The 18,606-nt window shown below is 40.5% G+C and overlaps 1 long non-coding RNA gene across 2 annotated transcripts; it reads left to right on the forward strand.

Annotated features, from left to right (window-relative positions):
- The first annotated feature begins 1,031 nt into the window (after positions 1-1,031).
- On the forward strand, positions 1,032-17,492 carry LOC104909748. Of its 2 annotated transcripts, none has more exons than XR_002112161.2 (3): positions 1,032-5,844; positions 13,224-13,404; positions 15,115-17,492. It is a non-coding gene; the product is annotated as an uncharacterized LOC104909748 (long non-coding RNA). The 2 variants fall into 2 exon arrangements; XR_792567.3 differs by lacking the exon at positions 1,032-5,844 and adding an exon at positions 5,869-7,099.
- Positions 17,493-18,606: the final 1,114 nt, after the last annotated feature.

The raw sequence follows: 18,606 nt of genomic DNA on the forward strand, positions 1-18,606 counted from the left end.
CTTGAACTTGAATAATTCCTTGCATTGACTGGAAAGTCCGCTGAAAGCTTCAAGATAGCAGCTTACTTTCTCTAAGCGGTTTGGTGGACGATTCGTCCTATGAATGATTCAGTACCTGTCTTTCCAAAAGGGATGAATTCAGGTTGTGTGTTCTATAATTCAGTGAATTCTTAATGCTCGAGTGAACACATACACAAAAAGAAATTATTCACCCAGTCTCGTAGCAAATCTATCACTTGTAAATTTTTCTTTCTATCACTGGTTCTATGTTCAATAATATCTGGACTACGGCACCAAGAACTAGAAGGCAATGAGAACAAGAAGAGCAGAACCATGTTTAAATGTGCGGTTATGCTGAAGCATGTAAAGCTTACTGGATAGGAAAAAAAAAAGAAATGTGAGGTTTTTATCTTCTTCTAGAATAACTGCTGCTTTCAATGAAGTGCTGGTTCAGTATTGGAGAAAATGTATTCGTTCTTTTCCTGTAAAAATATGTTGAACATATCTTTGCTACAAACAAATATGTGTTTATTGTGTCACCCAGGAGGCATGGTACTCTCTTTGCTTATGTAGATGTTTATTTACTGGTTTATAGTTAATAGCTGCCATCACCTTTAAAAGGAGTGTTCCCAGGCAGTTATTGTGTACACTTGTAATGATACAGGAAGTCTCTACTACAGTTTTTAGTCAGGCTATTCAGTGAAAAACCACTCTGTGAAGTGGGTTCACACAATGCTTGTACGTGCCTGTAGTCTCTATCTCTTTATGACTCAGAGACCTTGTTTTCCAAATGGGTGCTTCACAGAGAATTCAATATATCTGCCATTCAAAGGCAAATAATCAACTTTGTCAGAATCTGACCTAAGCAGTTCTGCAGAAGGTACTCTAAGCAAATTGAGAAGTTAGAGACTGCAGAAAACTCACTGCTACTATTCATAACTGTTTTTACAACAGTAGGGAATTGAAAATGAACTATAGTCCCTTCCAGAACAGCTGTTTCTTTTTTTCTTTTTTTTCCCCAGGAGGAAAGTCTTTTATCTTCTCTTGGCAAGTGTTATAACCCCAAAAGCATGTCTTGACTAAATTACAATAACAGAAAAATTATTGTTCTTGTTTAAAAAACAAAATGAAATTAGAAAAATTGTTTTTGAGTTGCTAGTATATGATAGCTATTCAGTGAATAGGAAAGAGTTTGTAATCATTCGTAAGTCTTTAAAAAATAATAATAGCACTTCAAAAAGATTAAATTTTGTCTGCTGCCAAGGTCTTCTGAAAGTCTTTTGATTTTTCTTTTACATTGCAAAATTGGTTAGGCAATTTAGTCTTACCCATTGTATGTAAGAGATATTGGAAACTAACATGCTCAGTTCCAGTGACTTAATCAGACAAGATTTAGGTAAGATTAGCAATTAGAAACTTCACATGCCCTCTCCACTGCTGTATCTGCCAAGATTTGAATCATAGTTGCCTCAGGTTAATGTTTTACAAGAACAATTGGAATACGTTTACATTGATGCCAAGTTAAATTCTTAAGAGGTGGAATCAGTACCCTGCTATGAGTGTTAAATGGATGCATGCATGAGCTGGTAAGCAGATTACATTTTGATATCTTCTCTTACTTCTTGTTTTAGTGTTGCCTTCAGTAAAATGCGAGATTTGGAGTTCTGATTTGTCTTTCATTATTTCCAAAAAAAGCGAGAAGCTTTTGTGTCTTTGGGGGAATTATCTGATTTTCCTGCTTGGCGCTTCCCAGTCTTAAAATTGGGTCCATTTGTTCTAATTCAACCCACATCGCAGGCTCTGGGTTTAGCTCTACAATGAAATGTGTTATGTAAGGGTGTTTTTTGTTGTTCTGTCACCCTGATTTTCACTGTGAGAAAGTAAATTAGAGATGTATGGCCTGATAAAGAAGTTAAACCAACATTAGTTCTACAGTAGGTTATAGTAGTTCTGCAGTAGGATATTGCCTGAGTGTGTTAATTCAGGGGAAGGTCTTTAAGTAGTATTGCTAGAAGGGACCTTGAAATAATCTAGCCTGTCCTCACATTCCAATAGATACAAATACCTGTTTCTGTAATACCTGATTTAGTTTATATTGTGTGTTATGACTTCTCCAGTCCATACAGCAGAGGCCTATGTTACTCCTTGCCCATTAGAACACTTCCTTCTTCCTTTCATAACTACTTGAAGGCCTGCTTTCCTTGCTGAAGAACTTGTGCCTAGCAAATTTGAACTTCTCTCCTACCACAAGACACTTCAGGCTGCTCTGTAAAAAAGGAATTGCTGTACTTGCTGGTCGAGGGAAGATGATGGGGCTTGGGAAATTCCTTCACAGAACATATTCAAGAAGAATCGGAACATCTTACTGAATTTTATTTCCAATGTTTCCAAACAACTTTTGAAGTGAAGAAAAGGTGAACAAGTAATTAGATCACCCTGTGTTAACCAAAAGCACTGGTGAGGTGACGGAAATTTTTAATGACTTAATTTCAGTGGATGGCATTGTGACACTGTTGGTGGCGGCTACCAACTCTACCAGAATTCATACAATAACTGGCATGATTCTTACGAAAGAAATCTTGTTATCATCATGCAGTTGCAATGAACTCACAGTACATTACTCCTTGCTCTGGTGCAGATAGTGTGGAGGACTTGTCTCCAGCGCTCTTGAGAGTCTGTTGGCGGTGGTTGGATAGGTCTTACCTTAAGTAGTACTGCATGGTGATAGAAGAGGCATTACATTGGCACAGCTCTGTCAGATAGCCTCAGCTCTTAGAAAGGCTGCAGGGCTGGATATGTTGTATTGTGTTCCTGATAGCTCCTATGCTTTGGAGAAGGGATACTTCTGTGAGGCATTTGTGTGACAGTCTGACCACCCATTCAGTGTCTGTAACATGAGTTTCAATCCTCATTTCACAAAGAAATGGAAATCTGTAGGAGTGATGATGGGGAACAAGAAGAGGAGAGGGACACTAAAAAAGGAGAAATGTATTTCTTCAGGGATTCACTAACAGCTGTTCTAAGTGTGGGTAAGGAGGTTATTTGTACGCAGTTCTGCACTTGAGGATGTTTGTGCAGAAACTGTTTGGATCCGCAGAGTGTGCTTCAATTTTAGACATGAATTCCGCTTACACAGCGCACAGAGTAAATGGGATTTACCCTCCATTTCCATCAGTTCAGTTTTTTTTCAAAATAATTTCGATTACTATTTTCAAATGAATTGACAGGATTAAAAACGGTTGCAGAGGAAAAAAAAGTGTGAAAGTTAAGACCAACCTAGAGTACAAGTCAGACTTTGGTACAGCTTGGCATTTGGCAGAAAAGTGCTTCTAAAACCATGGGATCTCAGCAGAGATGGAGGTGAAGGTCAGAAATTTGGTAGAACTTAATCTCAGAAGAGCAGATCTCTGGACCAGCCACTTGGCTGAAGCTATAGACTGCACAGGAATGAATATATGAAGTATGAAACATGAAAGAAATAACAGCCATATCTCTGGAAATGTGATGCTTCATGTACACCCTGCCCTTCGTGATTTTAGGTTGTTTCTTCATATGATTGGAAAGAAGTGAAAGCCTGCATGTGAAACCAGAACAGTAGTACTAAGGACTTGTTTGTTTTATAAGTGAGGACATTTTAAGGTGCATCATCACAGTAATCGTTGCTGAACTGATCTTGGTGCTCAGTCAGCAGAGCCAGTCATCTGGGGTAAGTGTGCCATGTATGCTTATCCTTGGTGACTAAGTCGTGGGACTTCGGAAGCTGGATCAGGGACTTGCTGCGTGATCTCAAGCAAGTTGTTTATAGTCATCATGTTTACTGTACCAGATGCTCAACAAACTGCCTGGGTTCATTCTGGGAAATAACACTCTATTACAAAACAGACACAGTTCCCAGACAGAAAAGTAATTTAGCTTAATCTTCTCTTTCCTCGTACATGAAATGTGGCTTCTTGCTTTCCTCCTCTCCCCTGGTGAAGGGTTGGGTATTTTCACTAAAATTACTTACTGCAGTGAAAATCACTACCAGCAGTTTAAAAGTTGTGTATTCTAGGGTTCAGGTTTATCATATTCTACAGTTCCCAGGTGCCCCAGGTTGACAGAATAACATGTGCTGTACTGTGGTTTATGTGTACTCGTAATATATAGAATTAGAATCATTGCAGATCAACTGTTTTTCACTGAATTATAGTCAGGCATTAAGGTGCCTTCATTCCAGGAGGGGTTTACTCTTGTGCCATCCCATAAGGAGAGAAAATAAGAGGATGATGCACTTCAGTCTGTATTTATTTTATTAATGCAAAGTGGCATTATATTCCCTAAGTTCAGTGCATTTCCAATGGTGCGCTGCTGAAGGAAACATTGAACATTGTGGTAACTTAGGCCATGATATGTTAGAAGCTATACAGAGATCTAATGGTATTATCAGGAGAATAAAGTCTAATGGTTCACAAATTCTAGTTCTCAGATCCTCTGTAATTCTTGGACTTCATGTTGATAGTCCATAAAAGATGAATCTCTTGCAGGAGGGAGAACAGTCAACTTCACAGTCTAGGAACAGAACTGAGAACCTCTGGCTCTGACAAACTTTTCCAGGCAGTGCTTTTTGGTGCTTCTGGCATGAGCATCTGCCAAGTCACCTGATTTTACACTCAGCTCTACCAGAATTTGCAGGTGCTGTCCAGGTTCAAAAGATCTTCGAGTAAATCTGCAGCTCTATTGGCTTCAGTCTCTGTCTTTCAGATTGCTGAGAGCTCCGCAGGGATGCAAACATGCCAAGATGTTGAAATGGTGAATCACGTCTGTCTCCCAGCTGCCTTTCGAAGACATAAGAGGCATATGGCTTTCTGAGGAATGTTGCCACCACCATCCAGATCTTGGAACAGTTCTATGGAGTCCTTATTGCTCACTCCACAAAGCAAGAGATGGACAATACAGATCTAGGGGGAAATTGTGCAAAAGTGACTTCAGACTCTGTGATACCCCACCCAGAGACAGCTGCACACTGCTGCTCTGTGAAAAAAATTATATTTCTGCTGCGCAGGCTTAGCTGCTAAAATCTTCAGAAATCCAGTGTCGCAGAAAAGAGCTGGCCAAGTGCAAGGATCCAGGCATCCTCATTCAAGGGGAACACAGTGCAGATACCACATGCTGAAATTTGTTTTCCAGTGTAGAAACCTTGCAATGAAACTAGCCTTAGAGCCTTGCAGCATTGCTGGGGTAATTCAAAGCACTTACTGTGCAAGCCAAAATCCAGACAGTCCTTTTTAAGTAGCACACAGGGTTGGAAGAGAAGAGGGAATATTCTGGCTTTCTGTATCTGTGTTGTGGCCCGAGTATAGCTCACTGTTGGCACATTCACTACTGTCTGGCAAACTTGAGTGCTGAGGGACCTGAGAAGCAGTGATAAAGTGATATTGTTCTAGTGCTAGGGCTGTCCTTACCAGATAGGAAAGGGAAGAAAGGCAAATGTACTTCCACAACAACTTCACAGTTATCTAGAGCTGAATGTGTGCCTGTGCTGGAGCTACGCTGTTATTAGCCCTCCAGATCTTTTCTCTGACCACCCAAGAGTATACAGACCAGTAGGTTTCCATTTTTCTGCATAGTACATAGGTCTATATCCTTAAATAGTCTTGTTTTTGCACATCATCTTTCGTCACTGCAAACCACATTTCAAGATGATTCAGATACATTCTTGGTGGCTAAAATTGCAACACTTTTCAGGGGAAGACTGTAAAGTTGTAAATTTGTTTTTTTCAGTCCATCATCCACATATTGAAACCCAAATGCTGCTTTTCCACATTGACACTTTCAGTTTCATCTCTAGTCTTTTATGGAGAAAAGGTGAGTTTTTTTATTGTTTTGTTTTCCCTTAAGTGAATTTGTTATGAAAAGAAACTGGATGACAGCAATAGATGCCTGCAATAGACAGAGGGAACGAGGACCAGCTGTAGCTGCTTGGCTTGCAGCCGTTCTCCCAGTGCCCACACCAACAAGAAAAGATGTTGACAGCTCAGTAAATTTTATTTCATTTTGAAGTATTGGCTGTTCACAAATTAGCTTACTAAAATATACATGTCTATTTTCTCTTCAAGCAAAAAGGATAAGAAAGAGCAAAAAACTTTTCTAAGTTAAGCACTCTCAAAAAAGCTTTTATCTCTTTCACTACTACGAGTGCAAGAGCTGTTCAGTAGAGTTTTGATGGAGAGCAGTTTTCTTCCCCTAAGCAATAGCTAGTAGATCAATTCTGCTCAAAATAAGATTAATTTACATATTTATTTCCTCTGACTTAACCTCCCTGAGAGCAGGAGTGGTGGCACCTGTAGAGTCCTAATAAATGACTTAGACTAAGTCAATCAGGTCTGGTTTCATATAAGAAGGTTCCCCGGAACTGCTTAATTTCTTTATTTGCTTATTAAAGTAATAAGGATACTTGTAATCAGACTGAGCTGTCTCTCTGCAATTAATAAAATAGGAAGTCAGAACAAGTTCTAGCAGTTGGCTGAATTACAAATTACAAAAAGAGAACCGCAGCTATTATCAGGTCATCGATCTGTTTAGATCAGTGACATCAGTTTGCAATGGCCAGAGGGAAAATGCATGATATCCTGCCACAAGGCAGAGAAGAAATGTGCTCTGCTGGGAAGAATAGGCCTAAGATGTGAAACCTGATTCTTTTCAGCCATTCCGTAACATCCAGGATGATTGTTTGTAATAAGTCTTCAGGTGTTTCTGTTGTTTCCTATAAATATCTGATGCTTTCTCTTCCTGCTAAGATCTTGGTATCTGTGATGCATGTGGTAGTGGGCTTCCCTGTCCAATTACTCATTACACGTCCTTTGATCTCCATATCAAATCTGATTTTTGTTTTATCTTCCCTGTTGTTTTCTGAGGAAAAGCAAATAGGTGCGTTACCAGTCCAGGGATTGTTTATGGCAGTAGCTCCACCACTGGCTTCAGGCTCTCGTGTTATTTGCTTACTTGCAAAAATGCAAGCAGTGCTTGCAGACCATGCACAGGTTCCTCAGCTCTTCCCCTTCTCAAGCACAGCCCAGTACCCGCTGGGCTGCCTCCAGAATCAGCGTTCTTTGGCATTCAGGTAAGTCCTTGAAAAAACAATTTTTTTCAGCTGCCAATCTTCATTCTTGAGATTTGCCTCAGGCAAACCCCATAAAAATTCCCAGGCTTCAGAGGAGGACTTGAAATATGAAAGCAACCAGAGTAATTCCACCCCTGGTCCAGTCAACCAAGTAGTTCTGTCAGAACGAATAATTTTTAGTGGATAAAAGCAGAAGTGAGTACCCCCAGCATACTCTCAGCAAAACTTGTTTTAGATTATGGACTGCACTGACAGCACTGTACTACACCCTTACGGCCCAGCTTAGGTAGTCTGAGGCTTGATCAAGTGTCTGTGCAGAAGTTTTTCCCAAAGCAGAGCACCCAAAAGACTTGTGCTCTGAAATAGCTTTCCTTTAACAAGATGGAATGGTGACCTCCTCCTTATCACTTTGCCATGAGCAGTAAAGGAGTGTTTGTCATTTATGTTTTAGTAATTGTTCTAAAACTTCTCTAGATTCTTACAGAAGGCAGTAGAGAAAGCCATGCTTTCTTATCTTACAGGACAAGATTTCTGGATTTCACCTCATCTAGGTGACACAGCGTAGACAATAAAATCAGTTTGATCGTGTCATATATTGTACCTTCTCAAGGTGCAGTCAGTGTATGTTGTGTCCTTTCTCTTCAGGATGTACTTGCCAGACAGAATTTTAGATTAACAAGGCAGGACCAAAGTTATTACCCTGTTTTTACCTTTATGCCTGGTGTTTTGCTTTCTGCCAAACTTGTTTCTGTCCTTTCCTGCTTCAGTCTGACCATGTGCATTACTGCCTTCCCAAATGTTAAATTCAGTTGAGTAACTACTGCGTCAGTGCCAGCCTGAGCCCTAACAGATTGCAAACCCACTGTGAGGCAGAATGTCTTTCCGCATGAGGCTTTCATATGCCAGATCGCAGAATTTTTCACATAATGATTCCTGTATTTGGTATGAGTGTAAGAATTCACGGGGCAGCGTATAGCAGGATTTGTCACGTGAAATTCATGTGATTTAATGCACATAGCCAATTACTGTGGACACAGTATTAATTAAATCCTTTCCCTGCAGTATAGGCTCTGTGAAGAACAGCTTGTCCCAAACCACACTTCTGAAGCAGAAAGTGAGTTATCTCTCCATGTGACGTATTAGTCATCACAAAATCTTTTAATGAGACTTTTAATCAGCATGCTTTGGCTTTTCTTCACCAAAATGTGAGATCTGAAATGTTACCTAAGATCAAATTATTTATTCTGCAAAAAAAGTCCTGGGGGAAACTGAAGGGAAAATGTTCTCTGCCCACAGACTGCAGTATGTTCTGGGGCTGGGTCAGGACCTGAGGTGCTGCCTCATTCCTAAGCAGGAGAAAAGCTTCTCAGACCTCATAGAGGACTCTCTGTTACTCTGTAAGAGCTACCTCCCCATTTCAATTCCCAGAGCTGCAGTTGCTTTGAAATATTTAGATGTTGCTGCAGGGATGTTACTTTGTGGGAGGCACGTGCTGAAATTCACCTGCTGAGTTCCTGTGAAGCATTTGACTTAGGGCAGCGTTGGAGCAGGTAGCTGAGGTAGGCCTTTTAAAGCTAATGTGCTACTTATTGGGCTGGTATTTCTTCTGATCTCTCCTGGAGATGAAAAACACAGTTAGATACTGTGTTCCTGGCCCAGCCCCACTGCACTTGCCTCCCCAAAGCAAGTCCCCAGCACTGCTCTCTGTCTTGTGGGTGAAAGCATGTAATTAAACCTGCCTATAATTGATGTCCTGCAAGGATGGGATGCATAGGTCACACGTGTCAGACTTCCTCCTGATTTCCACCCTGGCTGACCACTTTCTTACTGTCCCTATGAGAATGATAGGAATTACACTCAGCCAGCCAGTGCACTGGCAAGCATCAAGCTCTGCACAGAACAACTGCGTTGGCCAGAACTGCTTGGTTCCCTGTCCTATCTTCAGCCAGGCTGAATAGATGTAGAAAAGCACCCCTCAGTTAAAGAGCATTTAAGTTCCTTCACTGGTGCTTTGAAATATTTTCCCATCTCTCTATCTGTTAATATTGGCAAGGGCCTGTGTTGGCAGGTTCTTATGCTGCCAGCTTTCATGCTTTTGTCAAAAGCTATTGAGTTGCTCTGCTAAGCTTCAGCTCCTGCTGCCAAATGATAAATGACAACCTCTAGCCTTGTTTTTGTGTGGCTGAGGGGAAAACGTCACCGTATCTGAATTTAAAAATCTAGAAACTAGAAAGGAAAATAACTATTTGTTTATAAATTGTTATGGTGGTAATACTGTGCTGTTGTACTTCTATATGTATGCATTATATACGTGGGGGGTCACTTCTCAAAACTACCTATTAAGCTGGTTTAGTTCTCTTCAAAAACTCCTTGTTGAAGATTATAGATTCTAAATTTTATCACGAGACTTTGCAGAGAGGAATTCTTCACCACACACTGATCCACATCTTCACTCTGTTTTGGTTTGGGTGCTTGGATAGAACTTCTCTGTCTCTCATGCTGTAGGTTTGCAGGTGTGACCATGAATATGCACAGGGCCCCTTTTTGGGGTATTTTTTGAGGCAGAGAACTTCCCTTGCTTCAGGTGGCTCTCGGGCTGGGCAAAAGTAGGCCTGCTGTCCTACCTGCTGCCCTTTCTCCCACCCTCTCCTCCCATAGCAGAACAGGCAACCAGCTGCCCTTCTGAGCTGGCAGGATCGCACCACAGCTTCACTTCTACTTAAAGCCAGCTCTGGGGAGCCGTGCTATTGATACCTGGAAAATCATTTCCAGAGGTTCAAGATTAGTGACGGTTTATCGCAGGTCACAGCCTGGCTCTGCACTTTGCTCCACCTCTGCTGTGGATGCTGTTCGTGGGGAGAGTTGCTGCTGCTCTGCACAGCAGTCTCCAGTTTATTTCCTTTGGGAGAGCTCCCTTGCCGAGTCAAATCCAGCATTGTGTGCTTTCCTCCATGAGGGAACTAAAAGCAAAGAGATGATGTGACTAAGTAAGGCCAAATCATGAGTCAAAGTGAAACCCAGAAGCCCTTGGCTTCTGTGGCTGTTTTCCCTCCCGCTTGAAGGAAGCTGAGGTACTGTGTGCTGAGGGTTGAATAAATGCTGCTTGTGCAGTGAACACAACCTCATCTGTCTGTGATTGGTCCACAGAGAACAAGTTCCATGGATGTTCCTGCAGTTAATTACAGAGCCAGCTTCTCTCCTGCTCTGCAGCTGCGTGGAGCAGAGCAGTCCCACAGCTGGCGCAGCAGGCAGAGGAAGCCTGTCCAGGGCTCACAGTGCTGTGACGACCTTGCAGGGCCCAATGGAGGCTCATGCCAGGGGAGAAAAAGAGAGGGCTTGTCTGCATCTGCTGAAGCTGTGGGGAGTGAGCTGTGCCACTCCTCTGGGCTCTTAAAGGGATTTGAGGCTGAGAGACTCGTGAGGACAAGAACACGTGTCACAGTATTAACCAAATAGATGAGGAGTTATTGGGTTGTTTGCATTCTTGGCCCTGGCTATAAAAGGCAACTAAAATGCTATTTCTTTATTCTCTGCCTTTTTTTTTTTTTTTCCAAGATGTTTTTGCCTGTTTCCTGGTTTTGTTAAGTAGCAGCTCCAATGCCATCACTGAATCACTGAGCACACAGTCACGAAGGGTGCCGTGCTATATTTGTGCTTTACGCAATATTTGTGTCAAAAAGCCTCTGTCTAAATAGACCTTATGTCAGTAAAGAATAACCCCAAAACAAATGGTCTGAAGCCCCATATAGCTGCTCTTTCCCAAAAGTGAGTAATGTGAGGCAAATGGAAAAGACCGGTCTTAAATAAGTCAGATCCAGCTCATAAATCTGATTTAAAACATCAATAGCTGAATATCAAACCAAATAGAACATTAAGCATGTTGATTAAGCGCACACCACACACACAAAAAAAATCCGGAAACTGGTTCTGTTTTCCATATGGTTTTATTGGAATCTATTATCTGGTATACTGATGTTTTCAGCATCTACTTAAATGGACTGCAGCGCTCAGACAACATGTGATGAAGCTTCTATCCAAAATTACTTTTGTGTCCTTTAATCCAAGCTGGAAATTCCTATTCCTCCTGACCGTCCATCTCAAGATCAAGTGCAGCTGTTTTCTCTGCAACTCTGTCTCCCCTTTCCAGCTGGACTTCTGTACTGCTGATTTTTTTCAGACCTTTTATAGGTCTATCTGTAGTGCTTGGACTGTAATCTGCATTCTACTTAATCACAGGAAAATAGTTCTCCAAAACTTTGTATATGCAGAGTACAAACTGAGGAAGTCTGAGAATACAGCTAGAAGAAAAGAAGTCAAGAGAAGGTCATTTCACCCCCCAAAAATATGTTCATTGGTATACTTTTAATTCAAATAAATTCATGTTAGCTTGGACTTGCAATTCTGAAAAGAGCTGAGACATTTCCTGTACTTAGGGTACAGTTCTTCTCTGGGCTTAAGATAGCTTTATTTTGGTATCTTAAGTATCTGTGTGCCATCTACCAGTCTGTGTGTGCTACTCAGTATTACACTGCTAATCAAAATGCACACGATTCTTCTGAAAAGGAAATCTGGCTCTTAAGGTATATGCTCCAATTACTTAACATATCAATAATCTATTATAATCTGCTTCTAAAGATAAATGGATGAATTATAGCCAAGCTATTGAGTAGAATGAGTGACACCAGCCTAGCAAGAATTATTTTAGAAAAAAATGTAATGTTTCTTTCACAAATAATACAAAGGGCAATCTTGATGGCACATCTTCAGAAAACCAAGCAGCTTAAACTACTTTGATTTGCTGAAATTTGGGCACATGGCCTGACATAGGATTCTATGAATCGTGAAAGAGGCCAATGCTCTTTCTAGCCATGATATATTGTGTCAAGAAAGATAAAAGTTTTGATTTAGGAGCTGATTTTCAGGAAATTCAATCTCTGTGAGCAGCTCAGGATACAGAGCAGAAGAGTTCAGCAAATCAAAGCTGTATAAAATGTTATATATTAATGCCCATGTCTGGGCTTTAATAATTTACATTAAAAGCATTAGTGGGACCGCAAAGGGAATTTGCTGCTGGATCCAACATGATTTCGCAACTCTCCTAATGAAAGAATAGGAACTACTTCAGTTCAATAGCCCTCACTTCTGCCCAATAATTTAGGAGGAAACAGTGAGGCAGCCTATCATGCAAAGTACAAAGGAATGTACGTCCTTGGTTTTTCAGAGGATAGCAAAATAAACTATATAAAATAAAGAAGTTGTCTCAGACCATATCCATCTGTACTTACTGTCTCCATAGTATGTTTAACCATCTCTCTAGCAATGTGTGATAACAGTTAGGTCCTGATCCCACTGGTATATTTACCCCCAGGCAGACAAAGAAATTAAGCTTAACGTGATATTGTTCAAAAAATAATTCCATCTCTCCTTTTTCCCTAAGAAAGCAATATAATTCTGACAAGTAGAGAAGGGTAGGAAAGGGAAGTACACTGTTTTATATAGAATAGTGGTCCCTAAATCACAGGATACCATCCATCTTCTCAGGATGTGTCTGACACCGAATTTCCTGTACTGACCCGTGAACAAGAAATACCTTATCAAACATCCTGAACGTTGCTCCTCTTTGGATATAATTATGTAATTTGCTAGTCAGAGTGTTTCTATGATACTAACATATGCAGAGGTTGTAATTGTGAAACTCACTGAAGATCTCTTTCAAAATTAGTTTGTAATTATGCAAAAAAATAGTTTGAAACAGATGCATGCGGATACAACAGTGAGGGTTGATTAAAGGTATGGAAGTCATCAGGGTGACATTTGAGATTTGTTAGAGTTGTGTGACCTTGCCAGCTGCTTTTTAGAAGAAAAATGTTGACTCTTTCCTAAGAAACTGTTAAACTATTCTTCCTGATGTAAATCTAATTAAAATATAAATTATATAGTTTTCTTAGTTTTCTGTTTTGTATAATGATAACTCCTGCTTCCTCCAAAGTACTTGACAGCAGCTGTCAAGGAGTGGTTTTTCTAAGATTCCTGTGCACTGCGTGCAAAATTATTTTGAAACCTTTCATTTAGTGGCTACATAAAGGCTGAGCTCATGTGAAAATCTAATTTTGTGTTTATTTAGAGAGTTGATGCTGTGCTGGGAGCAGTCAAATATTTCACATAGATAATCCTCATGGAGTATCCGTGGGTCATCGTCTTCAGCAAGAGGCTACAAGGAACAGGGAACAGCTGATGCGTTCTGTAGATGGAGATCAGCACCAAAAACCCGAGAGACGCTAGACCTGCATATTTGCCTCTCAGAGGTAGGATCTTTCAGCATGCTTTTGAGGTTCCTTCTGGCTTTCTTATCATGTTGTCATCATTAGTGACTAGGGTTAATAATTTGTACTGTCTGAGAGTGGTGGAGGAAAGATTTGGCAGAGCAGTATGATTCACTCCAAGAAGAAATTTGGCCAGCAAGTTATTAAAACACACACACCCCACAGCAAAACATGTGATGAACTCAGAGCTAAGTATCTCTAGAGGATGTGTAAATAACAAGTAATGGAGAATCAATTAAATGACAGCTGGCCTGTCAGAGTTAAAGGACTGAGAAAAGGAAGTTGCCTGCAATTCACAACAAAGCACATGATGAAACAGCAGCACACTCATGACTTCTGGAATCACTGAGCGGGTAATTCAGCCTTTTCAAGCTGCAGTGGTGAATCACCGAGTGTTTTGCTGGGTGTGAGCCTTCAGGGACAATGTTGGCTGGAATGGCAGTGACCTCGACAACAAGCACAGATGTGTGGCATTCCTAAAGCAGAAAGGCAGCAGGTCAAAGGACACAGCTAGGATTTAATTGTGGCTGTAATTAAAGAACCATTCGTCAGACCTCAAGAATGCAGATCCATTACATGTCTCAGACTAGATAGGTGCTGTTAGCAAATGATAATTACATATGCTACCTTCAATAGAAAAGTAATTCAAACTGGAATGTAACCAAGTTGTAAAGGCAGCAGTGACTGGGTAAGAACCACCAGGGGATTTTAATTTCTTTGCTATTCCTATAGCACTAATGGTGAGACATTCAGTTTTTGTTTTGAAGGCCTACGATCAAGATTAGTTTTGCTTATCATTTGCAGTATCATTAAAATTGATGGAGCATCATTCAGGATAGATTTGGTTGTCTGTGTGTGATCACAGAATGGTGATCAAAGAATTATTAAAACTATAATATTTGAACAAAATGCTAAGAAATTGTAACATGCTCCAGCATCTCTGAAGTGAATACAAGCTTGTGACCACACAGTAAGTGTGCATATCTGTGTATCTTTGTATTCATTAACTCTCCATGCAAATCTATAGAATAGGTTACCCTGTAATATTTTAGGAACCTTCAAAATTAAGTTGTTGAAAAAGCAAACAAACAGAGCTAAGCTAGCACTGAACAGCTGGTACATCAACAGTGCTCCTGAGCTCCAGAAGAACAGACATCTCTATAGAAAGCAGGCAGAGGAATTGCTCCCTGATTAATTTGTTTCCTGCTAAACCTTGATTTATTTAGGAGTCTCCAGAGCACCAAGATACGAATGCACTCCTTGGACACATCTCTTTGCTATGGTAGTCTGTAATTGTGATGGCAGCCAGTGCCAGCTGGTAGGCTTCATTGCTGTGAAGGAGGGCTCAGTTCTCACGAATTTCCATGACTTTCCTGCTGACAGAAGCTCCTGTTGTCTGGGCAGAGCTGCCATCCATGCAGCATGCCAGGTCTATCACAAGGGAGGTCCAAGTTTGAAGGACAATGAAGGGAAACTGTGTTCAAGCTTGACAAATCACTGCTGCCATTCACTGTTACAGGATCTGTAAGAAGTCAGAAAATACAGAATTTATCCCACATACCTCCCAAGCAACCAGGTGGGAGGGGCCACAGACTGCAGCCAGTCTAATTCTCAAAGCCTTCTGCAAAACTGATTGTTTTAAAGGGCAATCAATTTAAATTGTGTAAAAAAGATCTCTCTGTCTTTTGACAGGCAATGGCTACCTGCTCATTGTACTGAAACCTGTCCCCACCGCTGAAGGGAATCCATCGGCCCAGCAACACACAAAGCTTGATCCAAAGCTTCTCCATGGTCAGTAAAGGCCTACGTGTTGGGAAGACCATAATCATTTTTAATGATGACATGTTTTAATTAAGAAGTACATTATCCTCCACCTTGTGAAATTCTCTTTAAATATTTTCTTCTTGTGCCCACAGAAGTGTGTCGTTTGCATTAATTAACACTTTTCTCTTTGTGAAATTACACAGTGCAGCGCAGCCCCTGTATGTGAACCAAGATTTTCTGGGATAAAATTAATGAGATTTTCCGGTGTAAGTTTAAATCATGCAAGATCTTTTTGGCTGCAAAAAGGTCCACATAATGTTTAGGCTTTAGAAATCAAGATGAAGAGTGTAGACCTGGGTGGAGTACGGTTTAGGAGTACTCAAGCAGTGTCAGTATACTAAGTGAACGGAGTCAGCTCAAGGATTCCTTTCCTCACCAGCCTCTAACCAATGTAACATAACAAGCCCCAAACAACTCTATTCATGAAATTATAAAAAAACTGGAAAATGAGACATAAAAGAAAATGCAAAGAGGCAGTGTGCAACTTCCTAAAGCTTGAGAAAATTTAAGAAGTGTTATTTTGCCTTGTCCAGCTATTTAAGCATAAAAAGAGATTTTCTGCAGTCAGAAATTCTCCCTGGTTTGGTAAATACCAACATATACATTCCATCAGCTCAGGCAAAGCCAAAAGTGTTTGCAGCTTGGCAGAGGGTTTTCCTAATGAACAAGTAGCATTTATTTCACAAATAATATTGCTTTGTTTTAGTCTCATATAGAACAAAAACAAGGCTGAGTTTTAAAAGCCTCCTTAAGAAATTATTACTGTAAAATTGTAAACGTCCTTCCTTTGCACTTGAGGACAAGGAAAATAGCATGGGACGGCTTACTCTGCCCTCACGTGATTCTCCTTCTCTTAGATGACCTGAGATCAAAAAGTACTGCCTCCTAACCTGGCACCTGCCTTAGCATTTTTAGTGACAAGAGAGGAGCCAATCTGGGAGCGTAGTCTATGTGGAGACAAGCTATTTGTCAAAAGAGTTGGCTGGAAGGGTGGAGCTGATGCAGGGCACGTTATGCATGTGCTACAGTTCCATGGTTAAGCCACTCTACATCTTGTAGCACTTGGAATTTAACAATCACTTTCACAATATTTTTTGCCCATTTTGAAACTCTGCAGTCCTCAAGAATATCATTTTTTTTTGTTTGTTTGGAAAGTGTATCAATCCATTAGCATCATAAAATACTACATGATTCCTATCGTGCATTAGAGTATGTTTCCTTCACAGACCTGGCAATGATTTTCCTAGGTCAGAACCAGAGACGCTGACTCAGAGGTAGACTCCTTGCACCCCTATTTCCACGTGTTCAATCCAGGCATTCTAGTCCACTGACATCTGCCCTGAATGGGCCTGCTCTGGATGCTGGATAGCAAAAAGTGGTATGTGGGACCAGCTCCTCCACCCAATAAAACTACAAATGTCACAGAGAAAAGACTGCACAGATTGAATTTTGATTCCTTACATGGGATCTGCAATTTTGAGTGATGCTTAAGATAGTTCTTTTTTTTCTTTCTGCTCTCTCATTCCTACGCTTCTTTTCACAACTAGATTTTACCCCCAGGAGATGATTTGATATTTTAATGTTGTTGGACTTTTGCCTATTTGATCAGCAGAGGTGCTGAAATCAGCAGGCTACTTCTGGCTTTTCCACATAGGTCCCATATTACCCTGTGTACCAAGCATCTGGGCTGGGCAGTATTATCCTTATTCATGTTGATGAGTAATCGTGACACTGACACGAGCGGTGTGAACACCAACCTCAGCAAAGGTTGCAAAATCTCATGCGTACCTCTGCACTTGTGTTAGCTATCAGGAAACTGTTCTCTAACCTCCTAGCTGAGTGGAGTAAGCTAAAACACCTATCAGCCACTGCGGAAGGGTAGTGGACTGACAGCATGAGATTGTTAGATTCCTTGTGTTGTGTTGCGATGTCCTGTAGCCCCAGGAGAACACTCTCCAAAGCCCCAAACAAGAGACTTCCTCTCAGATGTGAAAAATTCTGTGTCAAGGCCAAGTGACTTCTTTCTCGTCTACCCTCCTGCAGAGCTTGTCCCTTAGATGAAGATTTGCTTCCACACTGTTAAAGCTCATTATTTTTCCTTGGAATATGTTACCAAAGGGGTGGATGTATTCTGAATGGATTTCAATCAATTTCTCGTTTGCCTAATAGGGTATTTGTTTTTATTTGTTAGTTTCCCCCTGAAAGAAAAGAAAAAACAAGTAACAGCAGCAACAAACAGGAAAAGAAAACACCAATCTCAAAATAGCAACAACAAAAGGCATTTTTTTTCTCTGCCCAGTTTAGGAAAACGGATCATGTTTAAAAAGATGTGAGCGAACATGTTCTTAACACCCCCACTCCCAAACAAATTAATCATACATGTTGGCTTAAAACAGGTTAAACATATCTCAGAGATTAGGATCAGTCTTTGTCTCTTCCCTAGCTGGCTTGCTTTTAGATGTGACCTCCTTTTCTCATCCAGGCACATGCTCTTTGTCTGCTGGGACCGCTCTGCTTTAAACCCGTCCTGACAGTTACCTTGCTTCTCAGTCACTCCCAAAGGACCAAGGCTATTCCAAGTGTTTTCCTCAGACTATAATTAGCTGCTTCTCTGTTTTCCTTCTGTTTAAAATTGACGTTACACAGCTTTTCTCCCTATTTTCTGCAGTCTCATCCCCCATCCTGTCCTGCTTTGGAATATATGTAAAAGGAAACACTACACTATGGGACTAAAAGCACATTGTTTAATGAAGACAAAAATACCAAATTTTATAGTAAAGAATCAATATTTTCTTCCTTTCCCATTAGGCTGCAATGTATCCTCTTGTTACCCAAAATACACACTGCCTGCTTGTTACTGAAACACAACATCCTTTTCATTTTTCTAGTCAATATTATTTCCTTGTTTATTTTTGTAGACAGCACACTGTGTTTTCCTTTCTTGCTCTAGTATAGTCCTCTCCCCTATGGCAAAGTAAATGTATATTAAGTTTTCATCTCTGTTTCTGTCAGTAAAACAGCTTCTGAAAATGTAAATCCAGAAGCAGTTCTCCCACATTCAAAGATTTAACCTAAGATGTGACTTCTTGGCTTATAATGGATTTGAAGCCAAGAAGTCTCCAAAATCTTAGAAGCAGAGAAGTTTTCTTACCAAATTTCCATGTCAACGTCAGAGATATTACTGTTTGTTTAGCGGAGTTTAGTGTCAGTACTTAGTTTTAAGCTTCCCCCAAAAGAAAATAATCTTCTAACAACCAGCTCTGCAAATTTAAGAAACCCATCTTAGTTGAAAACAAATTATGCATCAGCTTTTCAGCTCTTCTCTGCTCAATTATGCAAGTCTCAACGCTTGGTTAACAA

Source organism: Meleagris gallopavo, chromosome 2, assembly GCF_000146605.3.
Source record: "Meleagris gallopavo isolate NT-WF06-2002-E0010 breed Aviagen turkey brand Nicholas breeding stock chromosome 2, Turkey_5.1, whole genome shotgun sequence".
Lineage (NCBI taxonomy): Eukaryota > Metazoa > Chordata > Aves > Galliformes > Phasianidae > Meleagris > Meleagris gallopavo.